Source organism: Hibiscus syriacus, unplaced genomic scaffold (assembly GCF_006381635.1).
Source record: "Hibiscus syriacus cultivar Baekdansim isolate YM2019G1 unplaced genomic scaffold, ASM638163v2 tig00110641_pilon, whole genome shotgun sequence".
NCBI lineage: Eukaryota > Viridiplantae > Streptophyta > Magnoliopsida > Malvales > Malvaceae > Hibiscus > Hibiscus syriacus.
In genome coordinates this window covers 30,093-46,054 of record NW_024062809.1, presented here as the reverse complement: position 1 = coordinate 46,054, position 15,962 = coordinate 30,093, and the positions used below count along the sequence as shown (strand labels likewise).

The window sequence follows — 15,962 nt, the reverse complement described above, 5'->3', positions numbered from 1 at the left end:
ACTTATTCTCTTTTTGCTAAGTTTGGTTTATTATCTCTTTCCTTTGTCATTCTCCTGCTTATGCATTGTCATTATAAAAATGAGTTCTTTCGCTCTCTTTTTCCTGGGTTTCAGTTTCTCTTTTGCAGTTCCTTTCCCTTTTCTTCTCTTTAAAGCATGTTTTCTAACCAAACATCCTAGAAAATACCCAAAATGTTACTTTAACAAAAATAAATTTCTGCAGTTTCACCTAGAGTTTGCATCCTTTATATTGTTTCCATTTTTTTTTCAAATTTAGTTTCTTTTTGGCCTTTTGTCAAACACTTAAGCTACACCTTTTGATTTTTTTTTTATTATAAAAACAATTTGTATGTGTGTGTGTGTGCAACTTTGTGTTTTGAAATCATGGGATGTGTTCATGGAAAGTGTTACCGGATATATATCATCATCAGATGGCGACTCGGGTCACCATAGAGAAAAGAAGCATCGCCAATGCAAACACATTCTTACACAAAGGTCATTGGAGTTGGTTCCTGTTCCATCTTACAACTTTACTTTGGAGTGCTCAGCCTTAACACAGCATGGTTAATACCCAGACGCAGTTGAGAGGGAAAACCAAGATAGTTTCTGCATCAAAACACAAATCCAAGGTAACCCAAATGTTCATTTCTTCGGCGTCTTTGATGGACATGGTCCATACGGTACTCAATGTTCCAACTTTGTTGAGGATAGACTTATAGAGATGCTATCTAGTGACTCTACACTGTTGGATGATCCTTTTAAAGCTTATAATTCAGCATTTTTAGCTACAAATTCTGAGTTACATAACAGTGAGATTGATGAAACTATGAGTGGTACCATAGCAATAACCGTGCTTGTTGTTGGGGATACACTCTATGTTGCTAATGTGGGTGATTCAAGAGCTGTGGTTGCTGTTAAGGATGGCGATCAAATTTTGGCTGAGGATTTATCCGAGGATCAAATACCATTTAGGAAAGATGAGTGTGGAAGGGTGAAGCTTTGTGGTGCCAGGGTCTTGATTGTTGATCAAGTGGAAGGCCTTAAAGAATGTTCAAATTTGGGGCGCTGAAGAAAGTCAAGGCGCTGATCCTCCTAAGTTATGGGTTCCTAATGACATGTATCCTGGGACTGCATTTACTAGGAGTGTAGGTGATAGTACAGCAGAGATGATTGGTGTGATTGCTGCTCCTGAGATTAAAGTAGTTCGACTTACAAATAATCATCTATTCTTTGTCGTTGCAAGTGATGGAGTTTTTGAGTTTCTCCCTAGCCAAACTGTTGTCAACATGGTATGATTCATACAAATCCTCGGAATTGATATTTGACCATCATGTTTTTCTTTTGCTTAGAATACTGTGTTTCCATCATTCTTTTGTTTTTTGTACTGTTAGTGAACTCTTAACTTATTGGTATCTTGTAAAATTTACTAATTATCATGTAACGTTTATTCGAAGATATTTGAGTCATTTGAGCATAGCCTTAACAATTTTTTTATTTTCTTCACATAGGCAGCAGCACACACAGATCCCAGGGATGCGTGTGATGCAATTGGCGGAGAATCCTACAAACTTTGGTTGGAGAATGAAAATCGGACTGATGATATTACAGTCATCATAGTACAGATTAAAGGCTTGTCTAATGTCTGCATTATTTAAATTTCCCTTTTTCTGTTCAAATTCTAAAATGTATAAAAGTACAAGCTTTCTTTATGACTAAATTATGCGTAAGAGTTGCATAATCCATCTTGATTTAAAAGAGAAAGAGATTAATTACATTTTGTACTCTGAAATTGATATAACTTGTAATTACATGTGTAAATATTCTTTGTGATCTATTTATTCTACCAGTATATGTGTTAATTTCCTATTTCACTCGATTAATTGCAGGCCAATGGTTATGAGGCCACTAAAGGAAGTCTCAACATGCAGTGTCTCACAGTTGTAAACATTTGGTTCAGTAAGAAATGATCTTTCCGATTCACAGCAGTCTTGCCAACATACTAGTGTTTCGATTAATCAAAGTGCTGCGCTTGTTGTTCCATCACCAATGCAGCAGAGGCCTTTACAATTGAATGTGGGGTAGCCAAAAGGAAACAAGAGAAGCTTCTTTCTTGCTACAAGATTCTCATGGTGAATGATCTCAAGGCTCCACGATATCTTGCTAATTTTGCTGATAAAATAGTTGAATTGATAACCGCATGATACTTATGATCCTGCTCCTGCCAATCCGAATGCTTAGAGAATCGGAACCACTTTATTGGAGATTGAAGGTAATTATGTTAGCAAATTAAGAGCAGATATTTGCAAGATGGTTGAACGGGGATTAGGACTATTAATACACTTTGAGGAAGACCTCTATTTTGTTGCCTCGAAAACATTACCACGAGGAGACATCAGTTGTTTTGAGCAATGGCGGGATGATGTGGGGGCAGAGTTATAACCTTGATTGTTTACTGCCCTACATGGATTCGGTAAGTTTCATGTGAGATACGTCAACTGTAGTAACTTTTATGGTACATAAGTTTCATAATGAAAAACTAACAGTCTTTATGATCTATGTTTTGTTGTATAGTGATAGTCTAAATTCTATTTTCTGCTCTGTAGTAGGGATGTGAAATCAAGTAATCGTTCAGGTTTCAGTCGAATCCTGTTAGGTTAGGTCAACTCGGATACAGGTTGTGTCAGCTCAATTTAATGGTTCAACTCGGATCAGGTCAGGTCTGGATCAAATTAGTTCATGTTATTTTCAAGTTGATATGAAATCAGATTCAGTTCGGGTTCGAGTGGGGTTAATTTCAGTTCATGTCAAAATGGTTCAAGTCCAAATCAATTAAACACCAGGTTAATTTAGGTTCGGATGGACTTTGGGTCGGATCTCATTCAGATCGAGTTACATCATTGATAGACAAAATTCAGGTTGAATCTTATCGTGTATGGATTGACTTAAAGTTGGGTCATTTTTAGGTTAATTATTTTCGTCTGTCTTGAACGAAAAATTGTAATTTGTAACTGTATATGATTTGGAGTAGATTAAAAAAATATAAATAATTATGGGTTAATTTTAATAAAAATATAATTTTAAGGATTAAATTGAATAAAAATGAAATTACAAATTGAATTTTAAATAAATTAAATAACATGCATGGATGAGGAATTAAATTGAAATAATTATAAAATGCGAAGTTAAATTAATATAAAAATAAAATAACTTTGCATCCTTTAAAAATATTGGTGAATAAAAGTTTATAGGGTTTGGAGATTATGAAGCAATATATAGAGTTTAAAATGAAGTTTATTATATAATTTATAGGGTTTGAAGTAAATTATAAAAATATTAATAAGTATGAGTTAATTTCATATACAAATATAATTTTAAGGATTAAATTAAACAAATATGAAATTATAAATTAAAATTTAAATTTAAATAAAATAAACAACACATAGGTATCAAATCAAAATAATTGTAAAATGTGAAGCTGAAATTAGTACAAAAATAAATTGAATTGCATTCACTTCAAAAGTTGGGAACAAAAAATTATAAGATTTTGAATATTATAATATAATTTTAAGGATCAAATTAAATAAACATGAAATTACAAACTATAATTTAAAAACAATTATAATATATATTACATAATATATGTATGATGAATGTTATGATGTATGTATATACAATGTTATTATCTTATGCATCCATTATATATAGCATGCATGTATACTTTTTTTTTATTAACATGCAAGTATACTTATATATTGATGTGTGTGTACATATACATATATATATATATATATATATATATATATATATATATATATATATATATATATATATATATATATATATATATATATATATATAAGTTAATATATGATATATGTGTGTGTGTATATATATATATCATAATTTAAATTTTTAAAAATAAAAGTAAAAATAAAAAAAAATTATAATTATTAAAAACTAAATTTATCAAAATATGATAGATTTATAATTAATAACGTTTAAAATAATATAATTTTGGATTAGATGGAATACATATGAAATTTTAAACCAAAATTTAAATAAATTATAAAATATATAAGGATCAAATTAAAAAAATGAAAATATAAAGGTTAAAGTAATATAATTTTGAACTAAATTATATGAATTTATAAACTTAGGGACAAAGTTACAATCCCCATTAAAGACGAGATTAATTGGCGCCAAATCTCCCACCTCTAAATTGTTTCATCTTTATATTTCAAAATCTAAAATATAAATTACACGGAAAACTCAAATCCCAAAATTCAGAAAAGAAGGGTTAAAAACTCAAGAATTAAGCGAAGAATTGACCAAATGCCGTCAATCCCATGTTTTGAAAGCAAAATACCATATGACCTTCTCATTTTGCCCCTTTTATTCTTACTTTGTTTCCCTCCACAAGTCATTCATCTTATTTTCCAAATATTTGTAACTCTTTCATTTACAAATAGTTGGTTTTAATATTTATCATGTTATTTAAATGTTTAATCTTAAGAAAACTCATTTTTAATATATATATATATATATATATATATTGAAGTTAAATTATATTTAAATTATCACATAAAAATAAATTAAACTTATAAATATTTAAAATAATTTTATATAATCATTTTAATCTAATAAAGTCATGGTCAAAAAATAATTATTTAATAAAAATAATTTAATAGTTATAATTAAGATTTATAATATAAAGATTATAATTAATATGAAAAGTAAATTTATTAATTTAATTATCATAATTAACAATTTGTTTTAAATTTTAAAAAGTAAACATATTTATTTAATTATCATAGTTTATCTACTTTTAATTGTGAAGATGTATTTTGTCATGTTATAATATCATAATTTAAAATCTCACAACTTCATCAATTGTATAAGTCAGATAAATATCAAATTAAATATCATATCAGTTAAATAACAGTCGGATTATTTACAAGTTGAGTAAATTACAGGTCAGATTCATACCATGTCAAGTTGATAACAGGTCGGATAATACCAATTATTTGTCAGGTTAATCTTGGGTTTGGTTATCATATTATCGATTCAATTCGGGTTTAGGTTGTTCTCATATCGGGTGCAGATCGGGTCCAGATCCATAATGTTCAAATCCAACTCAGGTTCAAATCAACACGAGTTCAAACTCGAATCGATTTCAGATCAACACCACCTAAGGTCACAAATAGTTTTGATTCAAGTCGGTTTTACTTATAATCAATACACTATAATAGTGAAACACATCAAATTCTTTTATATCAATACATTGCCAAAAGAGAAGGTCTGCCTGTTACAAATAATATATGTATATACGTGTATGTATATGTGTGTGTATATGTATGTATGTATATAGAGAGAGATATTCAAACCCTTGTTAATTTCTCATCACGCAGAAGATACATTTCTCCAACAACTGGTTTAATCTACTGTTTCAGTTCTGGCTCCATCATATTAATTTATTGACAAGAGGGACATACTTGTCATAGTTGCCTCTTGAACTACAGTATGGAAAGTTGTCTCTACTCGAGAAGGTTTGGGATGAAAATGATCGTCTTAGACTTGAAGGGACTGTAGGCACCCGTTTTTGTCCGGGTTTTAATTACACTTATTATTATTATTATTATTATTTTTTGTAGGCTTAAATTACAGAACCCATTACAAGGACCCAAGAGGATCCAACAGCCCACCAGGACACCAACCTGACCCGGATGACCCGATTCAAGCCCAACCAGCAGGCCCAAACCCAACTAGGGTTTTCACCTATTAGCCCCAGCCACCCTAATTTCCAGCTGTTGGATCTTATGGAGATCCAATGGTCCTCATCTATCAAGTAATTAGGGTTTTACCCTAATATGTGAAGCAGCCACCACCACGAGTGAAGATCATCCACCCAGATCAACGCATGAGCCTTACCACTCATCTCCCCGCCGTGTGAGCTGCCACCGATAACTCCCTGAGCCGTCATCGTTTTGTGCGAAACAGTGCACCAATAACCCCATAAGTCAGTCAATCTACCAAATTTAAAAACCTTATTTTAAAATACCCTAAATTCAAAAAATCAAGGATTCCCTATTAAATCGAATGGACCAAGCCCCTATCCAAGAGAGTTTATCATTATCACTGAACATCAACCATAAATGAGAGGAAGAAAATAGAAAGAGAGAGGATTCGGGGGAATCAAAGAAGAACAAAGGGGGGTTTTGAGAGAGATGAACTAAAAGAACAAAAACATAAAAAACCCAGAAAAAAAGAGAAAAGAACCGAGAAAAGAGAATAATAGTTACCTTTTGGGTAAGATATGAGGCTTCTCAGCTTCATCGTGGGCGAGGAAACACCCTCCAAAGGTAAAAAGTTCTGTTTTTCTTTCTTCATAGTGTGTATTTAGGTTTTAGTGGGTTGATTTTGGGTCTCGAACCGTTGAACGAGGTTGTGTTGAACTATATTTTGATATAACAATTAAGACAACAATTATCGAAGCTAGAGACTTTAAGTCTCTAACTCTCGATGAGCTAATGGGTTCTCTACTCACCTATGAGTTAATGGTAAAGGAAGAAGATAAAGAGAAGCAAAACAAGAAGAAGAATGATGTAGGCATTGCCTTCAAGTCCACCAATGAGAGTGATCAAGATTCAAGTGAAGAGGTGGATGAGGATGAAATGAAGAAGAAGAGATGACCAAGCTCTTCAAAAGGTTCAAGAGATTCATGTCTTCCAAGGAAGTGAAGCATGAATCAACCAAGAAGAAGGGTCCCCTAGTGTGCTTCAATTGTCAAAGAAAGGGGCATGTCAAGTATGAATGCCCTCTCCTAAAGAAGAATGGATCATCTAAGAAGAAGCCATTTGTGGCAGTGTGGAGTGATGAAGATGACTCCAATGATGATGAAGAAGTAACCAACCTATGCCTCATGGCCATCGAAGAAGATTCTGAGGTATCTTCTAACTCAAACAAATTTAATTCATGTTCTTTTGATGAGTTACAAGATGCCTAAAATGAGTTGTATTTGGAATTTGAGACCATGAATTCCAAATATAAGAAATTAATTTCAAAATTTAAAGTTGAAAATGATTTGATTTTGAAAGCCAAAGTTGATTTTGAAAAACAAAATGAAATTTTGAAAAATGATTTAGAGCTTTCAAAAGTTAAAATCAATGATTTAGAAAAATAAAATTTTGATTTGAAAGTTAAGCTTGAAAGCTTAACAAAAGAAAAAGAATTAATTTCTCAAAACAACTCATTATGTTTAAAAATGATAAAATGCTCACATTGCCATTTTTATGGTCATTTGGAACATACTTGTCCCATAAAGAAAAGAAAATCTTTTAAAATTAGACAAGTATGGGTTCCTAAGGTAACAAAGGGCATTGAAATTAACATCCAAGGATATAAAGTAATTTGGATACCAAAATATAAATAAATGTCTCTTGTAGGTGTGTGGGAGCAATGGTGATGAAGTTGAAGAAATTGAGATGCTCTAGCCACACTTGAAAAGGAGTGAGTAACCTCAAGGCTTAATGTTTTTTATTTTGGTTATTTGGTTGCTCATTTTGTTTATGCATGCATGAGTTTTTTTTATCTTAAATGATTATGATTTTGTTTTTCATCTCATGTAAGTTGAAAAATCTTTATGATGAAAATTTAAATTTTTAATGATTTTTCATAATTTTTAGTTCATCATAATGAATTTTGGTCAAAATTGATTTTAAGCAAATGATATCTCTCTAACAATTGATATCAAATTTTTCAAATGCTTTTATTTTACAAAATTTAATTTTTTGACCTAAATTTAAATGTTTATGCATGTGTTTTAAATGTTAAAGATATCTCTCTAACAATTAATATCAAATTTTTCAAATGCATGACATTTTTAAAGGCTTTATGCATGTGTACTTAGTTTCAACATTTGAATATTGCATAAAGTATTTTAGACTTGGACAAATTGAATTTCATGTGTTACTAACAATTTTGTTACTTTTTGTTGAAATTCAATTTCGTTTAAGTGTCAAGCTTTTAAAGTTAAATTTTGTTTTGAATGGACTTTTTGAGGGGGAGCTTTGATTTTTTTTTCAAATGGTTTTTAATGTAAAAATTATTACTTACTCTCCAAAGTTATTTTTGAACTTTAAAGTTGAATTCTTTTTGATTTAACAAAAAGGGGGAGAAGTATGGGTTTGAAAAATTCAATTTCTTAATGAAAAAAGGGGGAAACTGAACATTTTCACATATTTTTCCATCAATTGGTATATTTTTCATTAAACATTTTATTAAGGTGGAGTTTTTCCAAAAACAATTTTTCAATGTTTTGTTATATCAAAAAAGGGGGAGATTGTTGAACTATATTTTGATATAACAATTAAGGTAAAATGTTTTTGGACTTGAATTGAATTTATTTAAAGTTTTTCAAAGTTTTCAAAAAAAATTCAAAGTCCTTAAAACTTGGAATTGAGCACAAAATAATTTTTTAGACAAGCAGTACCGATATTGTTCTTACAGTATCGATACCAATTGAACAAGTACCGATATTGTTCATACGGTACCGATACCAAAGTAAAGGAAATATCGATACTAACTATGTAGTACTGATACTACCAACATTGCTCAAATTCCAGAATGCAAAAATGGTATCGATACCCAAAGGGGTACCAATATTACTCTGTATAGTAGTATCAATACCATAAGCATAGTATCAATACCATGAGGCCCCAACGACTATTAACGGCTTGTTGATTTAAATATTGACAAAGGTAGTACTGATACTCCCTTTAGGAGTATCGATACCCCTTGGTCTGGGCAACTTTATTTTGCACAAAAATTGATCCTTAACGGCTTGAAACCACCTCCAACGGCTAGAAACAACCATAACAACATTCCAACACATAAATACAAGTTAAGGATACTTGAAGAAGGATTATAACACCTATCCAAGCAATCAAACACAAGAGAAGAGCTTTTCACTCTTTATTTCATTTCTCTTGTAAATATTTTGTTCTTGTGAGCTTTCAATTTGTAAACAACCTACCTTGAAGAGGTTTATTTTGTTTACTTCTTTTTATCCTTTGTAAAGGGATTTGGTTCTATCTTAGCCAATTGAAAAATAGTGAGTTGTAAAGGTTATCTCTTTGTCTTTGAAAAAGAAAGAACAAATTAGTGATTTTGTTATAAAATCCTTAGTGAGGAACTAAGGTAGTGGATGTAGACTTGGTTGATAAGTCAAACCACTTTAAATCATTGTGCCATATCTTTCTATCTTTTACTCTCCTTACTCCCTTATCAAAATTATTGTCAATTACCCCCTTTGCACTTTTTCGGTTGTTCAATTGAGCATCTTAATAATCCCAACAGGTTGTTTCGATGTGTTGGGGTGTCTAGAGGAGGGACTATTAGCCTTTTTTCCATCATCAGGACCACAAATTTGCAGTGGTCAATTGGTTTATATGGTTTCTGTTTCACGACGGCGAGATGTGTTGTGAGAGAGTTCTCTCCCTTCTGGTCTCTTTAGAAGTCGGTTGAAAGGAAAATGGAATATGGTTTAAGAGAACCTTTAAAACGGTTTTATATCTCAGCTTTAGTGCGACGTCGTATAAGAAAGGGGGTTCAGCGTATTTTTGTGCTTGGGTTAATAGCAGCTATGGCCCTTATTGCTTTGTAATCTCACCCGCGTTTATCATTTTTGGGGGTAAATCACAATTTAAGTCCCTCTATCTTTGTAAAGGTTATAATCAGGTCACTTAATGAAATTTCATTCTTCCATTTCGAGCTCCTTATTTGTTTTGTGTTTCATTTTAGCCCTATATGTTTAGTATTATATCTGTTTAAATATTTTGATATTCAGCTGTTGATTTTGTGTAGCTTTCATTTTGGTCATCATTTAATGGTTTTTGTATGTTTTTTTGGATTCAATATTTGTTTACAATTAATTTTGATCATTATTTGTTCATTAATGTGTTTTGGGATAATTACTTTGTTTTAACTCCTGATTTGTTATTTAGTTTATTCTAGTCATTTTTTTATCTGCCTAAAAGATTATTATGTACTTTATTTTGTAGGTTTCAAATATAGCATCATGTTCATTTTAGTCACTATATTAGTGCTTAATGCTTGAGGCTTATTGCCCATTTAATCCTCGTTGTTTTGTTTTTAGTTTTTTAATCCTTGAAATGGTTGTATGATATGTTTTGTGTTTTATTTCCATTGGTGCTATATATATATATGTATTATTAATTATTTATTTATGTATTCTTATGTATGATTGCTTTGTATCTTATTTAATTATTTTCATATTGTTATAAATAGTAGATATTAATGTTATAATATTAGTAGATGTGTATACATTCAATGTTTTAGGACCCCTATATATATATACACACACGCACATGTGTATGTTTCGTTTCTTTAGATTCAATATTTTTCAAAGACTACAAAAAGCTCATTTTATTTGTTAATTTTTAACATCTGTCATACTCGAATATTTTCAAGAACTTTATTTGTAGAACGAACGTGAAAAACACCGCTTGATCGAAGTGGTGTAATCCGATACGACGTTCAAACGAAATATGAACTTGAAAAAGCGAGCCTTTTTTTATGTATTTATTAAAGTAATAGTATTTTTATATTTTATTTTCATAATGTCTTATTTTGTTTTAATTTTTACTTTCTTTTTATTATATTTAATGTTAGTATTAATGGTGTAAATTTTAGAAAAAATGAATTATATTTTGTTTTATGCAAAATTTTGATATTAATTTATTCTTTTAAAATAATTCAAAGATATAATATTATTTACATATAAGAAATAGGTGAGATAGTTTTTCCGATAGAGGATTACAAATCTCGAGGTTTCTTGTTAAGTTAAAGAATTTTCTTTATTCAATCAATTCGAAATAATTTAATTAAACTTTAATAAAGGGATCATATTCTAACTTTATATTTAATTTATGCTTTCCACCATTTACGATAACGTATAAGCGACTAAGCACCGATTTTTGGGCGCTGTGGGGGTGCTTAATCTTCTCCACTCGTAATCGACTCTTGGACCCATTAAATTGAATCTTTGATAATGTAGACCGATTTTTGTCTAAAAATGATTTTTCTTAAAATTATTTTAAAAGACGTTTTTAGGTATTCGGCCTACCTAACCTAAAGGTCGATGGCGACTCTTACTCAATTTAATTCAAATTAATTCTAAATCGTCAATTTTTCAAAAAAAAAGTCATAATTGTTTTTTTAAACTTAATTGTTTTTAAAAAAAATGGTTATAACAGCTTGGCGACTCTACTGTGGAGTTTTTCGATAGAGTCAGGTTGCAAGTCGCTTACACATTGCCGTAGCGGTGGAAATTATGGGTTTGAGTCTATAGTTAGCTTATGATCCATCTATTGAAGCTTTTTAATCTATTCCTTTTTAATTGTGATACTAATATTTTAATATTTGTTTTCAGCTGTGTTCAAGTTTCTATTGAGAGTTTTCTATTTTCTTTTGAGTCAGAGGTTTGTATGTTCCTCCTCACACACATCACGAGCATCTACATGACATGAGCTCTAGACCCGAGCTTTGTTCCAAATAAGTCAGGGTGAATGCTTTACTCTCGTAAGAATCTATTCTTCGTATGAGTTTTAGCAAATAACCCCTGGGATACTTATGCCTTATACCTTCATATGGATTTATTCCTCGTATGAGTATAAGGAAATGAATCCCCTCGAATTGAACTCGATCAATTTATGCCTGTAATAGGTTAGGATTGAGGGTTTGGCAGCCCAAGGGGGCACTGACATCAAAGACAATTCGAGTACCCTTTCTTCATAGAGCTGGAACCATGCATATAGTGAACCGTAGAACGGTCACCCTAGGTATAGACATACCGAACCTCTGTCCATCAGTAGGTGCCAAAATAGTGTACACAAAGGAGGAATGACTCTAAACATTTACATTTTGCTTTAAGTTCGTAGAATATACTTATTCTTTTCAAAATAAAAGAATGTGAGCTAGATACCATGCGGTTATGATTATTTTCTTGAAATTAATCATTTTGGGTAGAAAATATGTCCGGGTAGGATTGTTATTTAATAAAAGCATGTTCGGGTAGATATCATGATTGGGTAGGTGTTATATTTATCTTTAAATAACATCTTTTAATTTTATTGATTATCTTGTCTGCACTAACTTATTTCTTTTCCTTTGTTTGTGTCATTTTTCATTCTTTTTTCATTGCATTTCATCAACATAACATAATGCAAAAGTGGTGATCCACAAGGGGATATTTAAGAAAAAAAAATTCATAGGGAGAGGTAAAAGTTTTTAATCAAGTAGTTGCGTACACAAACATGCACTGAGGGCTAAAACAAGTTCAGAGACTATAAGAAAGAAACATTCTTGAAGATCATACAACATTCGAGACGGGAAAGATGATCTATTGATCCAAAGAGTAATCCAGCAATTGAGTCTTATCTGCGATCATTTCATCGCTAGTCATCAAGGAGCGACGCACTAACTTCAGCACCACCGGGCATTAACAGAGTTGGGTTATAGAGCGCTTGAGTGGCATCATTATCAAGGAAAAAGATCCGAGATGAAGCAGTGACCCACTTCAGAGTCAACATTTAAGTGAAAACATGTATGTAAAATAAACTATCTTGTAATGTGAATGCTTTTATCTCTGGTGAAAATTGTTCTATGATATTCGTTGTTGGGATCAACATTTTTGCATTTGCATTTGCATTTGCATTTACATCTTTGCATTCTGCATGACATTCATTTAGGCATTTTTACATGTATTAATCATGGATACATGGATTTATCTGGTGGAAGACTCTGAGGAGGTGTTTCTAACTGTACAACTTCATTCACACAGTACTGATAATGAAAGCAAAATTTGAGAAACTGAATAAAGAACTGGAAGAGAATTTGCAAAGAATGCAAAAAGATTGGAAAGCTAAAATGGAGCAAGTGCAAAAGACCACTGTGAATCGCATCTTACAAAACCAAGACAACCTAGTTGACCAAATTGTAGCAAAACTGACTAGGTTCAACCAAGAAAGAGGCAAAGAGAATATTTCCTCGATCGTGGAAACCTCTGAATGTGTGATGGCACATGCTAATCCATAAATACTCATTTCTCTAGACAGGCTTCCAAGCCATCAAGTAGGCTTCTCCGTCACTAAAATTCAAGCAACCGTGTTAGATTCTCGGGATAATCCTACTGATCACAACATGTCCACTTCTGATGAGATGAAAAGAGCCAAGAATGAGATCCTTGAGAACTTAAAAAATGGTGTAGAGAGACATTCAAGGGAATGAGAGGACAAAGCTCTCATAATGAAATGGATGCAAGAGAACTAGTCTTAGTTCCTAACTTGTTGCTCCCGTTTAAATTCAAAATACATGATTTTGAAAAGTACAGTAGAACTAGTTGCCTTGCTGTCCATCTTATGATGTTTATTTGAAGGATGACTAGATACACCAACGATGATCAGATGTTGATTCATTGCTTTCAAGACAGTTTGACTGGACCCGTTTCTAAGTGGTATAACCAACCGCTCTTAGAAAGATTTGACTCGTACCTTTTTGGGTCAATACAAACATATGACTGATATAGCCCCTGACCGAACAATGCTGTAAAATATGGAGATGAATAGTTATGAGAGCTTCCGAAAATAGGCACAACGATGGAGGGATGTTGAATCTCAAGTGCATCCACCAATGATTGAAAGAGAGTTCATCACTTTATTCATCGATACATTAAAATCTCCATATATTAACCACATGATAGGAGTTGTTACTAAGAGTTTCTCTGACGTCATCATGTGTGGAGAAATGGTTGAAAGAGATGTCAAGAATACAGGATAAGAGGCACTTACAGTACTGATATTGAGGAAAGAGTTGAGATTAACATAATGGGATCTTATCTAGCTAATCAGGGGACCATACCTCATAAGGTGTTCTATGAAAAGTCTCATATCAATCCAATTCCAATTATGTATGAGGAATTGCTCCCAACACTAGTTGAGAAGAACCTTGTGACTCCAGTTCAATCCAAACCAAGAGAGGCCACATATCCTTAAGGCCATGATGTTAATGCCATATGCAACTATCATATTGTGAGCTCAGGACGCACCACTGAGAATTGTGTGGCATTGAAGCGCAAGGTCTAAGATCTGATTGATTTAGGGGCATGAAATAAGAACCCCTAATCTTACTCCAAAATATACACCAGAATACGTACCCTTCTCTTACATGGACCAAGCTAACTTTCTCCTTGCATGTAGAGTCAATTAAGGGCTTGACATTTATGTATGTGTTAGGAGCGGACAAAATGGGGCATCTTGCACATGAGATTGCAAAGCTTATTGGTTTTTACTTCTGTTGATGATGTTCAATTATGATCATGGTATTCACAGATGAAATGGTTGAGTAGGTAAATCTAGTTTAGGTCAATTGCTTGGAAATTGAACTCTAACGATAAGATTTTCTTACCTTTAACAACACATGAACTATAACATGTTCTTCTTGACAAACTTAAGAAATGGAATCCGTATACCCAGAATATAAATAATTGTTTATAGAAGAAACTCAAAAGCCCTGGCGTTATGAATAGATTACATTCAAACCATTACATTGATAGGGTACTTGGCAATTCGGTGTTTGCTCTAATGTGATTGTTAAGTCGAAGACTTTGTGACGACATGAATCCTTCATCTAGCCAAATAAAGGCAATTATAATATATATATGTATAATAAAGCTGATTTTAACTAGCCAAACCATGAAAAATTAAATTGAATTTACTAAATAAGGAGTTTCGGTGAATATAGACTAAGGGAGTTAAGGAACACCTGTTATAGTCAATTTCACACGAGCACTCAGGAATCTCATTTTTAGATCGATATTTCTACACTACCCTGGCTAGAGGAGTCTAAGAAACTTGAACAAATGGAAGATTTCAGAGAACTGAAATAGAAGTATTCTAAAAAGTCTAGCAATTGAGTATGCTAGTTGCATCATTTTGTCCACCTCCGATCAAAATGTCAAACCAAGAAAGAGGGGTATGACCTAATTTTCACGATGACCGAGAAAAGGAAAAAGGATGAATCGATGAAACAAACCTCAAAATGTAGGTAGTTAACCTCAAAACTAACCTGTCAATCTTGATATTTGTCAAACATTTATAGCTATGAAAGATTAAAAAAACAGTTGATTCTTTTGATATTCAATGAACTCATGTTTTGTGATTTGCTTCAATTGTGAGGCCAAAGATGGGATATTATTTTAAATCCTTTGACAATAAAAATTCACATATTCTTTCTTCATTGATTTTTATTTTTCAAAGGAAGAAAAACATTTTCAAACAAGATAATCTCTCTAGAAGTATATCTTGGAATTCAACAAATATATCTCTGAAGTTCATGATCGAAGATGGGGCAAGGGAAACCAAATTTTTGGGGGCAAGGAAAAAAGTTGTCACAGATCGAAGTTTGCAAGACTACACCCTGGTGGAAAATGAAGATAACTGAATTAGGGATAGAATGAAGACTGCTCACGCAACCATTCCCCTCATAAATCGAGAAAACATACATCAACGTATACATAAATGTTACATGAAAGTTGTATTTTTGCATCATACATTCATTATCACGTGCAATAAAGACTTTGATTTTCCCTCTCATGAGGATACTTTTAAAAATTTCTCTTGAAATCTTGTCTTTATTAGAGACATTTTTCCCTCTCATGAGGAGAAATTCAAAAATCATCAAATCAAACACATAAAATAAACTTCATCTTGGCACTCGTCATAACATCCAAGATAGTCATTCATAAATGCATCATTTTTATATTGATCTTTCAGGAAATCAAAGTTTGGTGATGACCAAATGTCCTCAATCTGAAGTAATAATTTTGACATCCTAAAGTGAACTATTAGATCTTCTAATGATAACATTCCTAACATACAGGAGCAGAC

General features: G+C 32.0%; 1 pseudogene; it reads left to right on the top strand.

The window, feature by feature from the left end:
* The first annotated feature begins 271 nt into the window (after window positions 1-271).
* Window positions 272-1,717, top strand: LOC120136966 (annotated as a pseudogene).
* The last annotated feature ends 14,245 nt before the right edge of the window (window positions 1,718-15,962 follow it).